We start from the raw sequence: 18,578 nt of genomic DNA on the forward strand, positions 1-18,578 counted from the left end.
CCTCCCAAAGTGCTGGGATTACAGGCTTGAGCCACCGCGCCCGGCCGAGAACTAGTATACTCTTGTACTTGGAAAAGAAAAACTCAAATTCTTAGGGTTTGAAGAGACTGAAGAACTGTATACTACTACATATTAAAATACACTCACGCTTAAGGGGGTTGCTCTTCAATGGTACTCAAGTCAGATCAATACCTAAAGCAAGTAAGGAAGCAAACTCAATAACAGCTGAAGTCCAAAATCAAATCACACCTCTGGGAGGTGTATATGTGTGCACACATGTTTGCATGTGCACACATGTGCAAGAAGAGTGGGGGTTCTCACTAATCTATCCCATTCAGATCAGCACCTTAACTACTCCTTGGTTTTTGGAAATTGTCCCTTGGCATGATTACAAATTTTGAGAGGTGGCTGTATTATTCCTACCACCTTAATCTCATGACCAATCCTAACCTGTGGGCAGCCATGAAATAAGGCAAATTTACTTTAAAAAGTCAGTGATTTTTAAGACTGCTGATGTCTACTGTTGGAGAGAAGAACACTTAGCAAGTTCAGTTTTAGATTTCTACCATGAGGAATGAATATTATCAAGCAAGATAATAAGTCTTAATTTCATACAGAATATAAAACTTCTGGCTAAGCCTGGTTCTCTCCTGTGAAATGCAAACAGACTTGCTGAAATTCAGGCGTAATACTGTTCTCTGACAGAATATAGTGATGTTAATACAGACAGAATGTTTTCATCCCAAATTAGCTGAGAAAAGATATAGCAAAGGACACTGATAAAACCACTCTAAGAGGTTGACTTAAGTCAGCATGAGAGACGTGCCACGATGATTCTGAAAAAGAGACTGCCTACTTCTTCCCTTGGTGTCTGACCGATGTAAGGGTCTACAGGAATACAAGTCACAACGGCAGAAACAGCAAGTGTAGTGGCATTATTGCTTCGCATCAGGACCTCCTCCACAGAGGCACAGGCTACTGCATAGGGAATGCTGGAAGAACAAGAACGCATGGGGCCTTGCACAAGGTCAGTCTCATAAGGAGGAGGAGTAGGTGCTAGTAAGAAAAAGAGGAGGAAGGGGCAAGCAGGGAAGGAGGGCAGAAGGAAAGAAGAGACAGATGACTCCAGCCCATCGGCATCCTAAACTTAGCATAGAGCAAAGAACTAGCATCACTATCACTGCATTCAAATGCACATGTTACTCCCACTACAGTGTCTTTCATTATAGTTTAAACTGTACTGCTAAAGGTAAATTAGAAATGTCACCATATTCTCAGCATTCTAACAAATGGGTTTTCACACCTTCAATTCCTTTGCTGCTTTTTCAATTCAGTTCCCATCTATACTGAGCATGCTCAATGCCAGGTCTGGGTGCTAAGATAACAGGACAGGTCTCTATGGACAGGAGGGCTCAGATACATTCACTTTCTAAGGTGACTTGCAGTGAATTATGTAATTATATACTCTTTTCTTTAAAAGACATTTTTAAGCCAAGTAGTGTCATTAGTTTCAAGTGTACAAAAAGCAAATGTGTGAAACAAATGGTAAGAAAATTCTCTAACACACCAAGAATTCAAATGTGTCTTTGGATTAAAGTAGAGGAAAATGAATGCCAAAGTTTGTTAAATACATCTCATTTAATTTAGGTATGGTATGATAGGGTCAAACGTTATTAGATTTCAATTTGCTTGCTTTAATCATTTCATAACAACCATATAACATAAGTGAGCATTCTCCAGTATACTTCCCATTTAAGGATGATAAAAAATTTTGTGTAATGAGAGAACAAAATAATTACTACTATCTTTACTCTTAAGTTGATTTTTAAATTTCATAAAAATCCAAGAATATACTGCCTTTTAAAAAGTAGTCCCTAATAAGAATAAAAGGATCTTTGGACACATAACTCTTGACTATTCACTCTAGTAGTCAATCATAACCAAAGCCTTTATGAATGAGCCTTTGTGACCAAAGTTTAGACGGTGACTTAAACTAACGATGAGACGACTGAACTTGCGGCCATTCTTCCCTACTACTGTTAGATATTCCCCCACACTCTGGGTCACAATGTCTGTCCCATTCTGAACACATTTGCTGATAGTGCTATTTTTACTTTACCATTATCATGGAGGGCTCTCAGTTACACAGTATGCACTATCCGCCCAGCACAATGGATTTATATACACTACCTCATTTAATGTTTACAGCAACCCTCAGAAGTAGGTATTATCTCCATTCTGCAGAAGATCACAGTACATAAGCTACTAACATACCTCAAACACTTCTCATGTGCCAGCTCATGTTGCAACTCACATTCCTAACCTCACATTCCTATGATCTGGGCACTATTGTTATTCTGCTTTGATGGATGAAGAGGCTGGTACATCGAGTAAACAGCTTTTCCAGGGCTGTACATATTGCACATGGCAGAGTCCAGGTCCTGACCCAGGTCGTTCTAACATTAAAGCCCACACTCTTACCCTCAGCACTGAGGAGTGTGGCTTTCCAGAACTGCACTCTGTCACTAGACATGAGAAGAATTGAAACAATGGACAGGAAGGGGGCCAGGACTGGTTTGGGCAGAGCCAGACCTTCCAACCCGTAAGTCAGCTGATAAATCCAGCTGGGACGCTCCCCCTGCCCAAGTTTTCCTGAAGGAACTCACCGTAAGAAAACAGAAGTCTTGCTTCAAAGCTGGCAACTCAATGATACCCAGTGCACAAGACCCAAATGACAGGATTTCTGAGTGTCCAGGGCACTAGGCATTCCAGGATAACAAGTCTTGGTCTAGACGGATGCTCCATGTCCATTCAATGGTCATCTGTCCCTTCGTTACCACAGCCCACTGTGTCCCTCGGCCATAGTAGGATCTGGACTATGGATTTTGCTACTTGGGCTCTTAGTTACCCAGGTCTGTTTCAGGAGGAACTGCTGGAATTTATGGCAAAATTGTTTTGGGATATAGTGGCGGGCATCCAGTGATGAGAGGGCTCAATTCCAAAGGCGCATGGAGAGGTTAACAAAGGCTACCAGGGAAAAGTAGTAGGAGGGCCGAGTCAGGCACCAGAGGCAATGCTCTGGCATCCCAGGAGGGAGGCAGGAAGCCAGAGTAAGAGGCAGTCAGCAGGAGGAAGACGTGTGGCAATCAACTGACTTGCAGCTGACAGCTTAAGAGTGGATAGAGACACTGTGAAAAATAAAACTAATTTTTTTACTTTTTAATAATAGCCATTCTGACTGCTGCGAGATGGTACCTTGTTATGGTTTTAATTTGTATTTCTCTGATGATTAGTGACATCGAGTATTTTTTCATGTTTGTTGGCTGCTTGTATGTCTCCTTTTGAGAAGTGTGTCTGCATGTCTTTTGCCCAATTTTTAACGGGACTATTTGGTTTTGCTTGTTGAAATCATTTACGCTCCTTCTGCAGAGGAAAGGGAAGGATTATATACTATTGGTGGGAATGTAAATTAGTTTAGACACTGTGGAAAGCAGTTTGGAGACTTCTCAAAGAACTGGAACTACCATTTGACCCAGCAATCCCATTATTGGGTGTATAACTGAAGGAAAATAAATCGTTCTATCAAAAAGACACATGCATTCATATGTTCACTGCAGCACTATTCACAATAGCAAAGACATACACTCAACCTAGGTGTACATCAATGGTGGACTAGATTTAAAAAATGTGGTACATACACAGCATGGAATACTACAGAGCCATTAGAAAAATGAAAGCACGTACTTTGCAGCAGCATGGACACAGCTGGAGTCTATTATCCTAAGCGAATTAATGCAGGAACAGAAAACCAAATACAGCATGTTCTCACATATAAGTAGGAGCTAAACACTGAGTACACATGGACATAAAAATGGGAGCAAAAGGCACTGGAGACTACTGGGGGGGGTAACAGTGGGAAAAGGCTGAAAAACCTATTGATGGGGTACTATGGCTGCTACCTGGCTGATGGGATCATTTATATCCCAAACCTCAGCATCACACAATATACTCATGTAACAAACCTGTATGTGCACCTCCTGAATTTAAAATAACAGTAGAAATTATTTTTTTTAAATGAAATCGATGTCTCAAGAGCCACACTGGAGTGGATTTACCACAGTTCTCAGCTTAGGGAGAAGTTTACCACTCCTGCCCTCCACCCAAGATAAGGGTGTTCACCTTGCCACATGAGTCCAGGTTCTCTATGGAACACTGGAACAACTAATGCATTCCTAACACAATGGGAGGTAAGTGCTCTGGATTAGAAAGTAACTACAAAACACCAGCAAATAAACCAAGTGCATAATAGGTGTGCCAGTGGCCCCCAACTCATAGACATCATTATTTAGATAAACAAAGGCCAAGAACAAAAATAAGTCACAGTATTTACCAGAAATTATGAAGTCATCTTTACCCCAATACTTTCACTCATAGGGTTAAGGGATTTAATACAGACTGAATACCTGAACATTAGTATGCGCATGGAGAAGAAAATAATTAAAGAATATGCACCTAAATCTAACCAGTATTTTATCTGGAGAGTAGCTTTTGAGTAGCAAGTTGCATTCTATGCTACTTATCTGTAACATTTATTTGTTTGCAATATTTACATTATGTTAGTAATTAAAAATATATATATGATAGGTCCCATGTCCAGTGAGAATATTCACATATTCAGTAGCTGGGGAACAGTACACTGTTTCCGTTTTACCTACCCCATGAGAGACTATAATTCTAACAGTGTCAATTGGGGAAGTTAAATATCCACTGAGTGCTCAGAATTCTCAGGAAAAAAAAAAGCCACTGCAAGTAAACACCCAGCCAAGTTCAGAGAGGGCTGGGAGAAGCGCATGCATTTCAGGGCCAGTGGGCTAGCGAAGGTGGGGCGGGTGCTGGGATCAGCCTCTCAGCCAAACCAATGGCAAAGCATCTGCCCCCCACCAGCCGGCACAGAGGCTGGGGAGCCAGTTCTACAAGGATGGTTTTTGCCAATCTCCCCATTCCTGCAGGGGCATGGGAAGTTGGAATACAGTGTGTGTGCTTAGAACAGTGACCAGCACAGGGCAGACTCCACAAGTTTGCTAAATTAATATATGTAAAGGAAGGGGGAGGAAGGGAAGGAAGAAAGAAGGAAGGAGGGAAGGGAAAGTAAGAATGAAAAAGGTGGAAGGGAAAGTAAGAATGAAAAAGGTAGGAAAAATTGGAGAATACCTAAATTCTGCTCAACATACAAAGGATCATATTTACTTTATAACCAGGTTTATACATGATTTTAATAATAACTTTTTAACATAATTACCTTTTATTTCCTTTTCAGGACTTAAAGAGCCTTGGTAGTTTCTAATTCAAGACGTAGAAAGAACAAGAACGCTGCTCTGGATGTCTAATTTGGAGATTTCTAAAAGGAAAAAGACACAGATTAAAAATCACGCTGGTGAATAAAAGTGATTAAAAGGTATCATTCAAAATTAAATTGCTTTTCCTCAAAGCCCATTTCTAATTCAGCTGCTCTAAGAAACTGTAAAACTGATTCCAAAAGGAAACAAAAATCAAAGTATAGGGCCAACTTCATGTATTCAACGGAAAATAAACTAAACAAGAGCCTGTGTATGGCTATGAGCCTGGGGAACCCCGGCTTTGCACTGTTTCATACTCAGCTTCCCAGAAAGGACATGTCACTCCTTCTAACTCCCAGAATCATGCAGGAAATGATGAAGCCTCCTCACAAACAACTGCAGAACCGGTACGCTGTCCTCCAGAAACACTGTTAATGTTTGCAAAGGGAGAAGATATCAGAGGACAAGTCCAGTAGCTTGTTCTGTCCTCCAAATGCAGTTCAGACCCAAGGTCATGAACAAGCACACATTTCCGCTGGTCTTGGACTTCTTTTTCCTGGATTGAGGACAGATCTTGATGGCCTCACAGTCCCAAATTTCAAGTACAAACTATTTCATTATCAGGGAAAATTAACATTGACTGGACCCAGAAACAACATGACTCCTTCTTACAAACAGGGAAAGAAACAGAGGCTCCTGGAGGAAACGGGGAAAGAAATGGAGGCTCCTGGAGGAAAGCCGCTTCTGCTGGACATGTTCGGCTTTTCCTGCACTTGGAGATACTGGGACGAGTCGTGAAAGTGGTGGTTATCAGGACGGCCCGCAATGCTAAAGAAAATACCGTGCTGAAAATCTTAACTGTCTCCTCCTCCAGCATCTGCTTTTGTCAGATACCATTAGTCCAAATGACTGCATCTTTGTTTACTCGAAAGTGGGAGCCAACCTACAGGGAAGGAAATGTCCTGTCTGCGATAGATATCTTCTTTATTGAGATTTACTGTATATTTTGCAGGTTTATAGGAGTAACCAAGGGAAAAATATTTTAAGGAGGCATTTGGGACTCCAGATAATGGCTAAAAACTACTTCATTAAGATCTATGCCAGCATCCTCAGCACTATCATCTCCTTTCTGGAGCAATGTGTAATGAATGATACACTAAACATTTATTAGGAAGGCTGCAAATCCTGACCTAGATTTTGTATCGCTTCAAAAAAATACAAAGAAAGCCTGAAAATGCCCAAATAACAACTAAGATTGATAGTCTCCACTCTTAAAACTTTCAAAACAGCCTACTTTCTCCTGTCCCATTACCTAACAAGGGTCAACAAGAAGATAAAGTAGACTAATATTAGATTAAAATAGAAAGATAAACTCCAAGTTCCATGGTTCTTTTTATTGCTTTAATACCTGAAATTTAAGATAGTATTTTATTAGACTGCTGAGGTATATGGAATTTCCAGAAACTCAAATTAATGAAATCATGTGCTGTTATTATGTTAGACAAATATTGATTCAAAATATATCTGGGCCCATACGAATTTGATTGTGGCCCAGAATAACAAAGCAAAGGGTTCTGTATTTTAATATTTTGCAACCAATATTTTTTGTGTTGGCCAAAAATTATATCTAAAATCCCTGTTCATTTTTTCTCATGATTTTTGCCTTATCCTTCTCACACTTTTGAAGGGAGAAAATAGCAAAGAGCTGAACACTTACTAGAATGAATTCACAGACAGAAAAGTCACTCAATTGTGATTGAGACAGGGAGTAATACCACATATGGAGAACTTCAAGACTGGATTTATCTTCAAAGGTGCCATGTGAAATCAAAACGATCCTAATAGAAATAACTCATAGCACAGATGCTTGAAACTTAGGGATCATACGGTCATCTGCTCCAGTTGTCTCATTTCACAGATGAGAAAAAGAAAGCCCAGAGTGGTTAAGTGACCACTTCAAAGTCACACAGCTAAGCCAGCTCCTGATTCCCAGATTTTCTAGGTGTAAATCCAGTGCTCTATTAGATCATAGCGGATCTTTAATTTCCTAAATAACCTCTTAAGAGATTACAATTTCATCTATTTTAGCGTAAAACAAACAAACAAAAAAATCATTTCTACTCTGCATGATTACAACATCACAAGTCAACTCAACTTTCTGTCAATATAACCCACTGTTCAAAGTTATCAAGGGCATACTCTGCCTTTTGTCCCAGCGATAAAGCTAGATTAAAATATAAATGCCCATGAGAAATCCAAAATGAAATTTGGGATATTCTTAGGTTGTCTAACCTAGATAAATCTAATACAAAAATATTATACAGTTTCCCTGTCTTATTCATAGTCATATCATAATCATAGGTTTGCTGCAACACATTTTCAAGTAGATTTATAGTCTCTCAAGCAAAACATAGGTATTCTACTCAAAGCTTACATAACCAGTTTTGAAAGTAGAATTTCAAAACGATTTGGTATTAGATCTATCAGTTCAGACTGAATTCGTATTCACTGAAACCCTAGAATCACTGCAAAGCACTTGGGTCACCCAGATCAGCAGCTTATTAACAATAGTCATGTGTTGACTCTCCCATTATTGATTGCTGCACAGTGCTAGGTGCATGAGAACCGAAAAGCACCAGATAGTGTCCTGCCCACTGTGGGCTGATGATGAACGTCACCAAGGAAGTCCTTCAGAGCAGCACTGGAGTTAAGGTTTGTACAGGATGAGAGTGTAACTGTGAGTGTGTCTTTAGATAGGTAGTTAGTAAATCCACATGGAGTTTTCCCGGGGAATGTGAACTGACAGATTCCGTGGAAATAAACAGTATATGCAAGCAAGCAAGGTAAGATAAATGAAATCCAGCCAACAGATGACAGAAAAACTCTTCTACGCATGCCCAAAAATGCACACATGCACACACACACAGTCAGGAAACAAAATGTCCATTAAGAAGAACTCTTTTCTAGAAACTGTGAATGCAACAAAATATTTTCCTTATATTTCTTTTTATAAACTCACTAATGATATTAAAACTAAGTGCCAAACAACCATATTAAGGGAGAAAAAAGGACAAGATGTCCTTTCCAACATATTTCAAAAAGAAAATAAAGAAATGCCAAGTAAACACAGGAAGAGATCTTCAACATAATCAGGGAAATGCAAAATAAAACTGTAATGAGATACCACTACATACCAAATAAGATGGCTAATTTTAAAAGGTTTGAGAATATCAAGTGTTACCAGGCATGGTGGCTCACGCCTGTAATCCCAGCACTTTGGGAGGCCAAGGCTGGCAGATCACCTGAAGTCAGCAGTTCAAGACCAGCCTGGCCAACATGGTGAAACCCCATCTCTACTAAAATTAGCCAGGCGTGGTGGCAGGCGCCTGTAATCCCAGCTACTTGGGAGGGCGAGGCAGCAGAATCACTTGAACCCGTGAGGTGGAGGTTGCAGTGAGCCGAGACCATGGCATTGCAGTCCAGCCTGGGCAACAAGAGCGAAACTCTGTCTCAAAAAGAAAATATCAAGTGTTTGTAAGGATATGAAACAACTTGGATTCTCATACAATGATTGTTGGAAATTCAAAATGTTACAAGCACTTTGAAAACTAATTTGGCTGCTGCTTATAAAGTTAAGCACATACCATATGACCCAGCAATGCTACTACCAAGTATATACCCAAGACAAAATTGAAATACAGAGATTCCACACAAAGATTTGCATAAGAATGTTCACAGAAGCCTTATTCATAATAACCCCAAACTTGAAAGAATCCAAACGTCCATCAACTGGTGAATGGATAAACAATTTGCGGTACATCACACAAGGGAATACTACTCAGTAATGAAAAAGAAATAATTACTGATGTATACAACAACGTAAATCAATTTAAAGAGCATTATACTATGGAAAAGAAGCCAAACACAAAAGACTACACATATGATCGCATTTATATGAAATTTTAGAGAAAGGCAAACTAGAGCAATAGAAAGCAGATCAATGATTGGCACGGTCAGAGTGTGGGGGAAGGGACTGACTGCAAAGACACCCCAGAGAACATGCTGGGTGATGGAGATGTTCTATTTCAGGATTGCGGTAGTGGGTGCATAACTGCCCGTATTTGCGAAAATACATTAAACCATACACTTAAAATCAGTAAATTTAGTTATATATATATAGTAACTCACAAAAGTACTTTAAAAAAAAAACTCAGTGTTCCCATCTTTTAATATTCACAAACTTCCTCAATAAGCCCTGGGACTCTTTCAGTGGATGGTACTCAACATTTTCAAATAATTAATAAGGATTATAGCAATCAATGATGGCTAAGTATCTGGAGACCACAAAAAAGAAAAACCAATAATCAATAATACTGCTTACAAGGAAACTAAATCATTCCCTTGTTCTACAACTTCTAGTAAGTTGTGACCTTACAATAGATTTCCAAAATATATTCTAATCCTATTTGGTCTACAATAAATTTCTTCAATGTAAAAGGATAAACTTTCTAAAACTCTTGATAATCCATGGAGAGTGACATACAGGAAAGGGAAGATATAGCCCAAGGTGCCTGGGTTTTTGGGTAAACACCGTGAGAGACTACCCACTTGTCCTTGTTGCACCTTCAGTTCATGTTCTTTTAAAAAGTTCCAAGCAGAAACTCAACCCCAGAAAAACAAAAAACAGTTGGGTCCAGGGATGCTAGAGTTGGAGACAAACTTTGACCAACTCTCCTCATCACTACACTAAAAACCCTGCCTGGGGAGGAGTTTATTTGCAATTTTCTATACAAGTGATGTATGTAGAAGCATGACCATATATAGAAGCTTGATTGTATGTAGAAGATTGATAATACGTAGAAACATGATCAGCAGCTGCACCTGCACTGCCTTTACTCTTCACACAATGACAGTTAACCAGCCTAATGAAAGCCCTGTTTTCACCACAGTTAGGGAAGGCACTGCTCTGGGAACTATCCTGGTGTCCTTACTTCTTGCAAGTAATACAATCCCCTTGTTAAATCCAGTCGTGGTCACTGGACTGTCAACCGCCAAGAAATTGAACCCACCCATTGTGTGGGTAACAAAGACTTACCAAGAAATGTGTAGAAAAAAACAGTCAATGTGGAAACTTGAAGAATTATAGACCAGATTGTAAATCAACTCCAAAACTATTCTTAAAAACACTTTGATACGCTAAACGAGAAAAACCTCTTAAGCATCCACAAGGTTTTGTCTCTGAGTCTACTAGAAACTCTTATCTATAATATGTAAACAAGATATAAGACAGGCTTATCAAAGTGATTACAGATGATTCAAGGTTGACAATGACTAAAATGATATACAATAGAATCATGATTCCAAATGTGCTAAGCTAGAACAATGTTATAGTACTAATATCAAGTGCAGGTCAAAATAATAATCAAACTACTTTTATTCAACACATATTTCCTGATGGGCTGGCATGTTTTAGTCACTACACTAGATGAAAAAGGACACCAAGATTCAGTAAAAAAGAGCCCTTGCTCTTACAAAGTTCATCATCCAAAAAAACTAAGTAACGCAATCCACAGTAGAAGCTCAAACTATGTTATGTGAATAAAGCCTGCAAGTTTATCACTCAACTGTTAGCTATGGCATAAATACTAGTGAAATTATAGGCTGCACTATCAGAAGCATTGTGTTCAGTACAAATATATATAAGCACTACCCTGTACTCAGTGGGTCAACCCATGTAGCAGGCGTAAAGGGGATGTTCTATTATGCTGTGAATGTACTCATTACAAGCCCCCTTCTGAAGGCCAGCTGAAGGTGCCAGAATCTTGTATAGTGTTGCAAACCCCCACTACTAAGTCCCTAAGATGATGCATGAGTCTGGAAAGACCATGGACCTCCTGTCCAATCCAAGTTGATAAGATCTAGCAGAAACTGAGGCATGGGTGGACAGGACGTGGACCTAAACATATTTACATCAACTAGGGAAGTGCTTGTCAGGTGGAGGAAGAGACATCATTCTGAGCAGCAGAGGTTACAGAGAGGTTATACAGCTCATGGTAAGAACATCCTGGCAATTGAACAATCTCAAATCTGAATGGACTGCCTGCTAAGGTAGGGACACCTGGCAGCAGCTACAAATTTAGTAATACTCTCATCCTAAATTAATCTCAGTGTGACACTCAGGTCATTACCATCACCTCACAACCTGTCTCCCAACACCAGCCTTTCAGCAAAATTAATCTTTCTCATATCCAGTTGCGTCCATGCCCTCCTGCCCTCACGCCTATAATTTTCACACATTCACTGTTCCTCGTCACCTATAAGATCAAGGCCAAACATTTCTCAGGATGGCAGACAAGGTCGCTATGGATGGAGTCTCATCTACCAATGTCCCCATTTGCTGTGTCCTAGCTATTCAGAAGCACTGCAGCACCCTCTCATCAGGCCATGCTTCTTCTTGCCTTCCCACTGTACACATGCTGCCCACTGTCTGAAATACCCACTGTCTGAAACACCCCTGTCTCCTGCTGTGAGTCTGGAGACTTTCAGCCCATGCCTCCCTAGTTCAGACAGTGCTGCCTTTGAGAAACATTCCCTTGGCCTCTCTGACCTTTGACCACTTCTCCCCTTCATGCCCATGGTGCCTTGTTCATCTCCACGAAAACATTTTATTCACTGGGATGTGGCCCAGGATGTGACACTTCATAGATATTTTTGATTGAGTGGGATTCCAAGATAGTAAATTAGCCATGTTGTTTATGTCCTGTCTGCAGTGTATCAATGTGGGTCATGCAGCAGACATAGTGTAAGCCCAGGCAAATACCATTATTATAAGTCTACAGAAGATAGAAGGTGAGCAACTCTCTAAAGGATCCAGGCTGCCTTAAGTTGGGATATAGTATAAGAACAAAAATGATTAGATAATGTACTCTCTTTGGAATTCTGAAGTCAACTGAGTTCAAAGCCTGCCTCCATGGCACTATGTGACCTTGAGTAACTAACTTAACCTCCCAGTCTGTAAAAAGGTAATTATAGCCCCTTCCTGCAAGGGTCACTGTGAGGATCAAATAACAATTTATTATAAAAAAGTGGGCAAAGGAATAGGCACAGGGCACACACTCACTCAATGCTGGCTGGCTGTTCAGCAGCAGCACTGAGTAAGGCAGAGTTGGGTTAAGTCCTTGCCACTATTATTCATAACGTACCTTGGACAAATCAAGTTGGGCAATTCGTTTTTTCATCAATAAATAGAAAGAATGCCTACTTTGGAGGAATGTAAGTCAACAAAATAATATATGTAAAAATGCCAGGCACAGAGGAGTCACTTAATAAAGTTCCTTCTATCCCCTTTTTGGTTATGGATCATTGATTTCCCAACAATCTGAAAATTTTCCTTTTCTTTCCAAAAAAGGCAGGCTTATACAATTAGAGACATCTTTCTGAGGTTCAAACTAGTAAGACCCAAATCACCTCTCTGCAATGCTCCTCACATGCTATGGAAAAAGACAACTTAAAGAGAAGCCTTTTTATGTATTCTAATTATTTATTTTTATTTGGACCAAGTTGAAACAGATCTGTATATTTCTCTGAGTTTTACAAAACAAAACAAAACAAAAAAAAAAAAAGAAAAGCACACTGAAAGTTTCATTAAATTTACTGAAATGTAGCCCATCACTTTTGTTCATTGATTCTCTATAAACAATAACATTTAGCAAATCCATATATGGTCAAAGAAATGTTATGCCAAGACGGAAATTTCTGGAAAATGCCATGATGGAAAAACCTATAAGTGCTTAGTACAACGTAGGGTCACAAAATCTTTTTAAGGATAAATATACTTGGTTGCAAATTAAAGATAAATATACCTGGTGGCAAAGAATACAGTTTTTTCAAAAGAGTGGTACACAGCTCACATTTTCATTTTTAACACTCCTAAAAATGGTACTCAGACACAGCTTATTATACAAATACACGTTTTCAAAGCTAGCACATTACTGACTGGATATGATCTAATTAATAATGCCGTCATTTTCCACAATTTCAATGATTTTGAATCAACAGCTGGAAATCCTAACTCATCTAGAAAAGACGAATACAATGACAAAGCAAACACAGAGTTTATAGTAAAGTTCCCAGCCAACATGTGAGCAGCAGCTAGATGGAACTACTATTTAGATCCCCATATATGAACGTAAACAAGGGTAACTCTGATATGTTTTGTGGGACTACCATGCTATTCTAGGCAGGAGAGAATAGTAGGGCTACTTTCCTTAAAAACGTTTGAACTTGTGCAGGACCTGAGATTCATGAGTCCAAAATATATTGGGAAATATTTACTTTTTCATCAGCCCAGTTCTTCCAAAATCACTGTACCTCTTTGTCCAGCAAAAACTATTGCAAAAAAATATGTATTTTGTAGCTGCTAAGTTTTACATGCAAAATCCTTTATTAGCCGACATAATAAAAAAATACTTATTTAAAGTAAAAACATAGGGGTAAAGCAGAAAGCATTTCTCTTATCTGGAGGCTGATCTTTTAAATTATTATTTTTCAATGACTATCTATTAAATCACTCGCTGTGTTGCTTGAAAAATAAAAATAAAAATTATGTAATAGTACTTAAGTAACCCTAGAATACCATGCCAAGAAATTAAGTCAACAAATTTGTTTTCCACTAAGATTATAAACTGGCAGTTTTCCACCCTTCCATGTATTAGAGAATTCTGATGAAATTCATCTCTTTTAATTTTTTTTCCTTAAAAAAATTAGTCTCCACCATATATTCAACATCGGATGCAGGGACTCTAAGTCTCACGTAATCTGTGTGAAAGACACACAGGCTCCTGGGGCTCATCACCTGCGAGGGCAGTGCTTTCCCACACTGTTTTTCTGCCCCTGGAGAGACTAATCACTGTCTAACAACCCCCTGGGTTTGGGCTTTCTTGTCTAGAAGTATAATTGGAGCCTTCTTCAAGTGCTTTCCAGAGCAGGTGACAATGATTTCAGGCCAAAGAATTTCTACTTTTGGCTTTCCTTAAGAAAAGCTATTCATCTCCTTAATAAGCAAGTGTAGAACAATGCCAATATCAATACTGATGTTTTCTGCTGTTCTACAAAAATTAAGCATAATGTTAGTAAAACATAACAGAATCCACTGGATGCTTTTATTAAAGGCTGAAATACAAATCTTATTGAGACATCATGCTGTATATTATTAAATTTTTTAAATTGAGGTAAAAATGTATATGATGTAAAACTGACCAACTTAACTTTTTTAAGTATACAGTTCAGTGGAGTAAGTATTATCACACTGTTGTACAACCATCACCACCACCCATCTCCAGAATTCCTTTCATCTTGCAAAACTGAAACTCTGTACCCCCATTCACCCCTACTTCTTCCCGCCTACAGCCCCTAGAAACCACTATTGTACTTTGTCACCATTGTCTACTCTACGTACTTTGCGTAAGTGGAATTATGCAGCATTTGCCCTTCTTTGACTGGGTTATTTCACTTAGCATAATGCCCGCATGGTTTGCCCATGGTGTAGGGCATGTCTACTGGGTACTTCTTAACTTCTCATGTCAAGGGACATTTAACTTTCAGAATAGAAGCACAGAGTTAGGTCTTTCTCACCAGTCAAGCTCTTGTACATGAACAGGCTAAATACCAATCATTGTGTTTATGAAAGTGAGAGCCTGACTACACTCGCAGGAGAGAGAGACTAGCACCAACAGCACTCCAGAATGCTGCTCACAGCTCAGCTCCCTTCTCACTTGTGCACCCCAGAAACTCTCAACACTGGCTCCCCAGCAAGTGGAATGCTAGAGCCAGGCCATAGAGTATGTGTGTAAAACAATTAGGGTAAGGTTTCACTGTAGATTGAACTTTCCATATTTAATGTCTGCTATATGTTCTCTTTAGAACTTCAAGGAAATGAATGCCAATGGTGTTAAATGTATTGTCATTTAGTAGTCAGAACAACCCAGAGTAAAACTGAGATTCCAAGTTGGGGTTGACTGCAAAATATACGCCTTTAACCACTGTGCTATAAATGCTACCTTGTTCAACCAAGTTGGTATTGGATAAAATAATACTGGTTGATCACCTAGGTTGAACAAGGTAGCATTTATAGCACAGTGGTTAAAAGTGTATATTTTGCAGTCAACCCCAACTTGGAATCTCAGTTTTACTCTGGGTTGTTCTGACTACTAAATGACAACACATTTAACAACATTGATACAGTACCTGAAATGGTAAATAATTACATTTAAGCCATAAGTAGTAGTAATGCTAGGAATCCGTTCTGTGTATGTGTCTTTAACTTTTCATGTTTTCTGGCTTACATGTGATTGGGCAGTTCCATAACTAAAAAAGAGTGTCTCAGGGCAAGTCCTACAGAGCAATGCTTGGTTTTATTTATTTATTTATTTTTTTTTTACTGCCTTTCAGATATCCTATTTGGTTGGCAGGTATCAGTAACCAGTGGTGACCCAATAGAATAGCACTGATACTGCAGATTTTAGACTTGGATAAAAGAAAAATTAGAAGAATGTCACTTAACACATTCAACTGGGCACTGATGGTCATCCAGTGCTTCCAACCGGTGAAACCCAATCAGCATCCAGGGAGAAAAAAAACTCACTGACACTTTATACTTTGGGGCACTTGCTTTCAAAATGCAGGTGAGACTTCTATGTCTAATGAGAAGCACAAAAAAGCCTTCCACCCTATGGCAACAAAAAATTTTACCTGGACAAAATAAAAAGTCACTTTTCTATGGGCCTAGCAAAAAATAATAAATGCAAAGAAGCCTAAATCCAGGAAGAAAGTAGCCTTTCCTGGGTGAGCTGAAAGCCACAGCAGCTTCCCTATCTGAGGACTGCCTCGTCTAGATCAGGAGGAACGAGCCATCGGAGGGAGACTCGCAGTAATAAGGAGAGAAACACAAGCCTCAGACAGTGGCGTGTACTGGTGGGACATACTGGAAGCTAGAAGAACAAATGCAAAAGCAAGTTACTTTCCTAATAAGCCTTCTGATCTACCACCACCTTCCCCCAGCCTCCCAAATTAAGACAAAAAAGCAACAGTGGAAAGGGTAGAAGGCTGAGAGAAATCATGTAGCCCATATACTCTCATGATGCTTCATTCAATCTTTTAATCCAACAGGAAATCAAAGATCTAAAATTGTAGACCAACTTTCTCCCAGCTGAAATATTGACATGAACTTTTTTTTTAAAAGGCTGATCAGGTGAACTCTATCTAATTAAAAGTGTAACTTCAACCTTAACTGAACGTTCAGGGATCTAAATATACAGCTCCTTAGCCTTATCTCCATCAAGAAGAGAGCTAGCACTCTTGAGAAATGAAACAAACAAATGTCACTATTTTGTGTACACCTGAATACAATTTAAAAATTTAACACTGAAAATTTTAAAAATTACAAAATATATTTAAAAATGGGAAAATATGATCCATAAGTAAAAATAAACACCGTCAGTAAGAACAGAATCTCAGATGACTCACTTAGTGAGCTCACTAGTGAAGGACTGTAGAACAACTACATCAAATATATTAAGGCGTTTACCGCAAATAAAAAATCTAATAGGAGAAGAGATGGAACATTTTCAGACTGAAATAAAAACTGTAAAATAGCACTAAATAAAATACAAGACTAAAATATAATTCAAATTAAAAATTTATTGAATGGCTTGCTGATTGGACTTTGTAGAAGGAAAAAAAAAACGAATTTACTAAATCAAAGAGAGAAAAGCAACTGGAAAAAAATTAAGTACAAGTGGCTTGCAAGATAATACCAAACAATAAAATATATGGGCAATTAGAGGAGAGGAGAAAAGAGAGAATGATAGGATTAAAAATATTTGAACAAACATAGATTGAATGTACCAAATTTGGGAAAAAATCAACCAAGAAGCTCAATGAACTCAAATCAGACAAATACAAAGAAAAACCCACCTAAGCATAACAGAGTCTAATTGCTGAAAATAAAACACAAATGAAAAAAATTTTAAATAGCAGTAAGACAAGAAAGACATTACATACAAGGGAACAAAGATAATAACGATAGCCAACTTCTTTTTAGAAACAAGGGAGGCCATAATAGAACAACATAGTTACAATGCTGAAAGAAAAGGAAGCTGACAACCTAGAATACTACATACTTGGCAACAAAATGAAGGCAAATTACAGAAATCTTCAGCTAAATGAAAGCTAAGAAAGTTAATCACCAGCAGACCTACCCTATAATAAACAATAGAGAATGTTCTTCAGGCTGAAGGGAAATAATACCAAATGAAAAAAAATTAGATCTCAGGAAGAAATGAAGAGCACAAGAAATGGCAAATGTGTGGATTTTTTTTTTTTTTTTTTTTTTTTTTTTTTTGAGACAGAGTCTCACTCTGTCACCAGGCTGGAGGGCAGTGGCGCGATCTCGGCTCACTGCAACCTCCGCCTCCTGGGTTCAAGAGATTGTCCTGCCTCAGCCTCCTGAGTAGCTGGGACTACAGGCGTGTGCCACCATGTCCAGCTAATGTTTATATTTTTTCCGTAGAGATGGGGTTTCACCATGTTGGCCAGGATGGTCTCGATCTATTGACCTTGTGATCCACCTGCCTTGGCCTCCCAAAGTGCTGGGATTACAGGCGTGAGCCACCGCGCCTGGCCTTTTCTTTTTTATATTTACAAAAAGATATTTGTCTGAAAAGTAAAAAATAATGTATTGTGAGGTTTACAACAAACGTACAAGTAAAATACAGAACAGCACAAAGGACAGTAAAAGTAAAGGAGGGTAAAGGAAAATATACAGTTGTAAGATTCTTACATTTAATGTGAAGAGGTAAAATATTCATTCAATGTAGATGGTGATTCTATATCTATCTATCTATCTATCTATCTATCTATCTATCTATCTATCTATCTATCTATCTATCTATCTATTGTAATCCCTAGAGCAACCAGTAAAACCAAACCTTGGCTAAAATGCAAAGGAGACAAAATAAAATGCTAAAAATTACTTGATTAAGCCAAAGTGAGGCAACAAGGAGGAACAAACAGATCAAACAAATAGAATACAAAGAATAAGGCAATAGACTTAAAAATCAGCCATATCAATGTATAATATCATTGTAAATTATAGTCAATGTAAATAGACTAAACCCATCAGTTAAAAGGGAAAGGCTGTCAAGACTGGATAAAAAAAGCACTATCTAACTGTACACTATAAGA

General features: G+C 38.6%; 1 protein-coding gene across 2 annotated transcripts in view; it reads right to left on the reverse strand.

Moving 5' to 3' along the window:
• Positions 1 to 18,578, reverse strand: part of LOC105482253 (family with sequence similarity 110 member B) — a 152,159-nt gene that overhangs the window by 110,218 nt on the left and 23,363 nt on the right. For both annotated transcript variants that reach the window (XM_011742282.3, XM_011742279.3), the window contains exon 2: positions 5,300 to 5,398. The gene's annotated coding sequence lies outside the window, so the exon portion shown is untranslated. The remainder of the gene's footprint in view (positions 1 to 5,299; positions 5,399 to 18,578) is intronic.

This window comes from Macaca nemestrina, chromosome 8 (assembly GCF_043159975.1).
Source record: "Macaca nemestrina isolate mMacNem1 chromosome 8, mMacNem.hap1, whole genome shotgun sequence".
Taxonomy (NCBI): domain Eukaryota; kingdom Metazoa; phylum Chordata; class Mammalia; order Primates; family Cercopithecidae; genus Macaca; species Macaca nemestrina.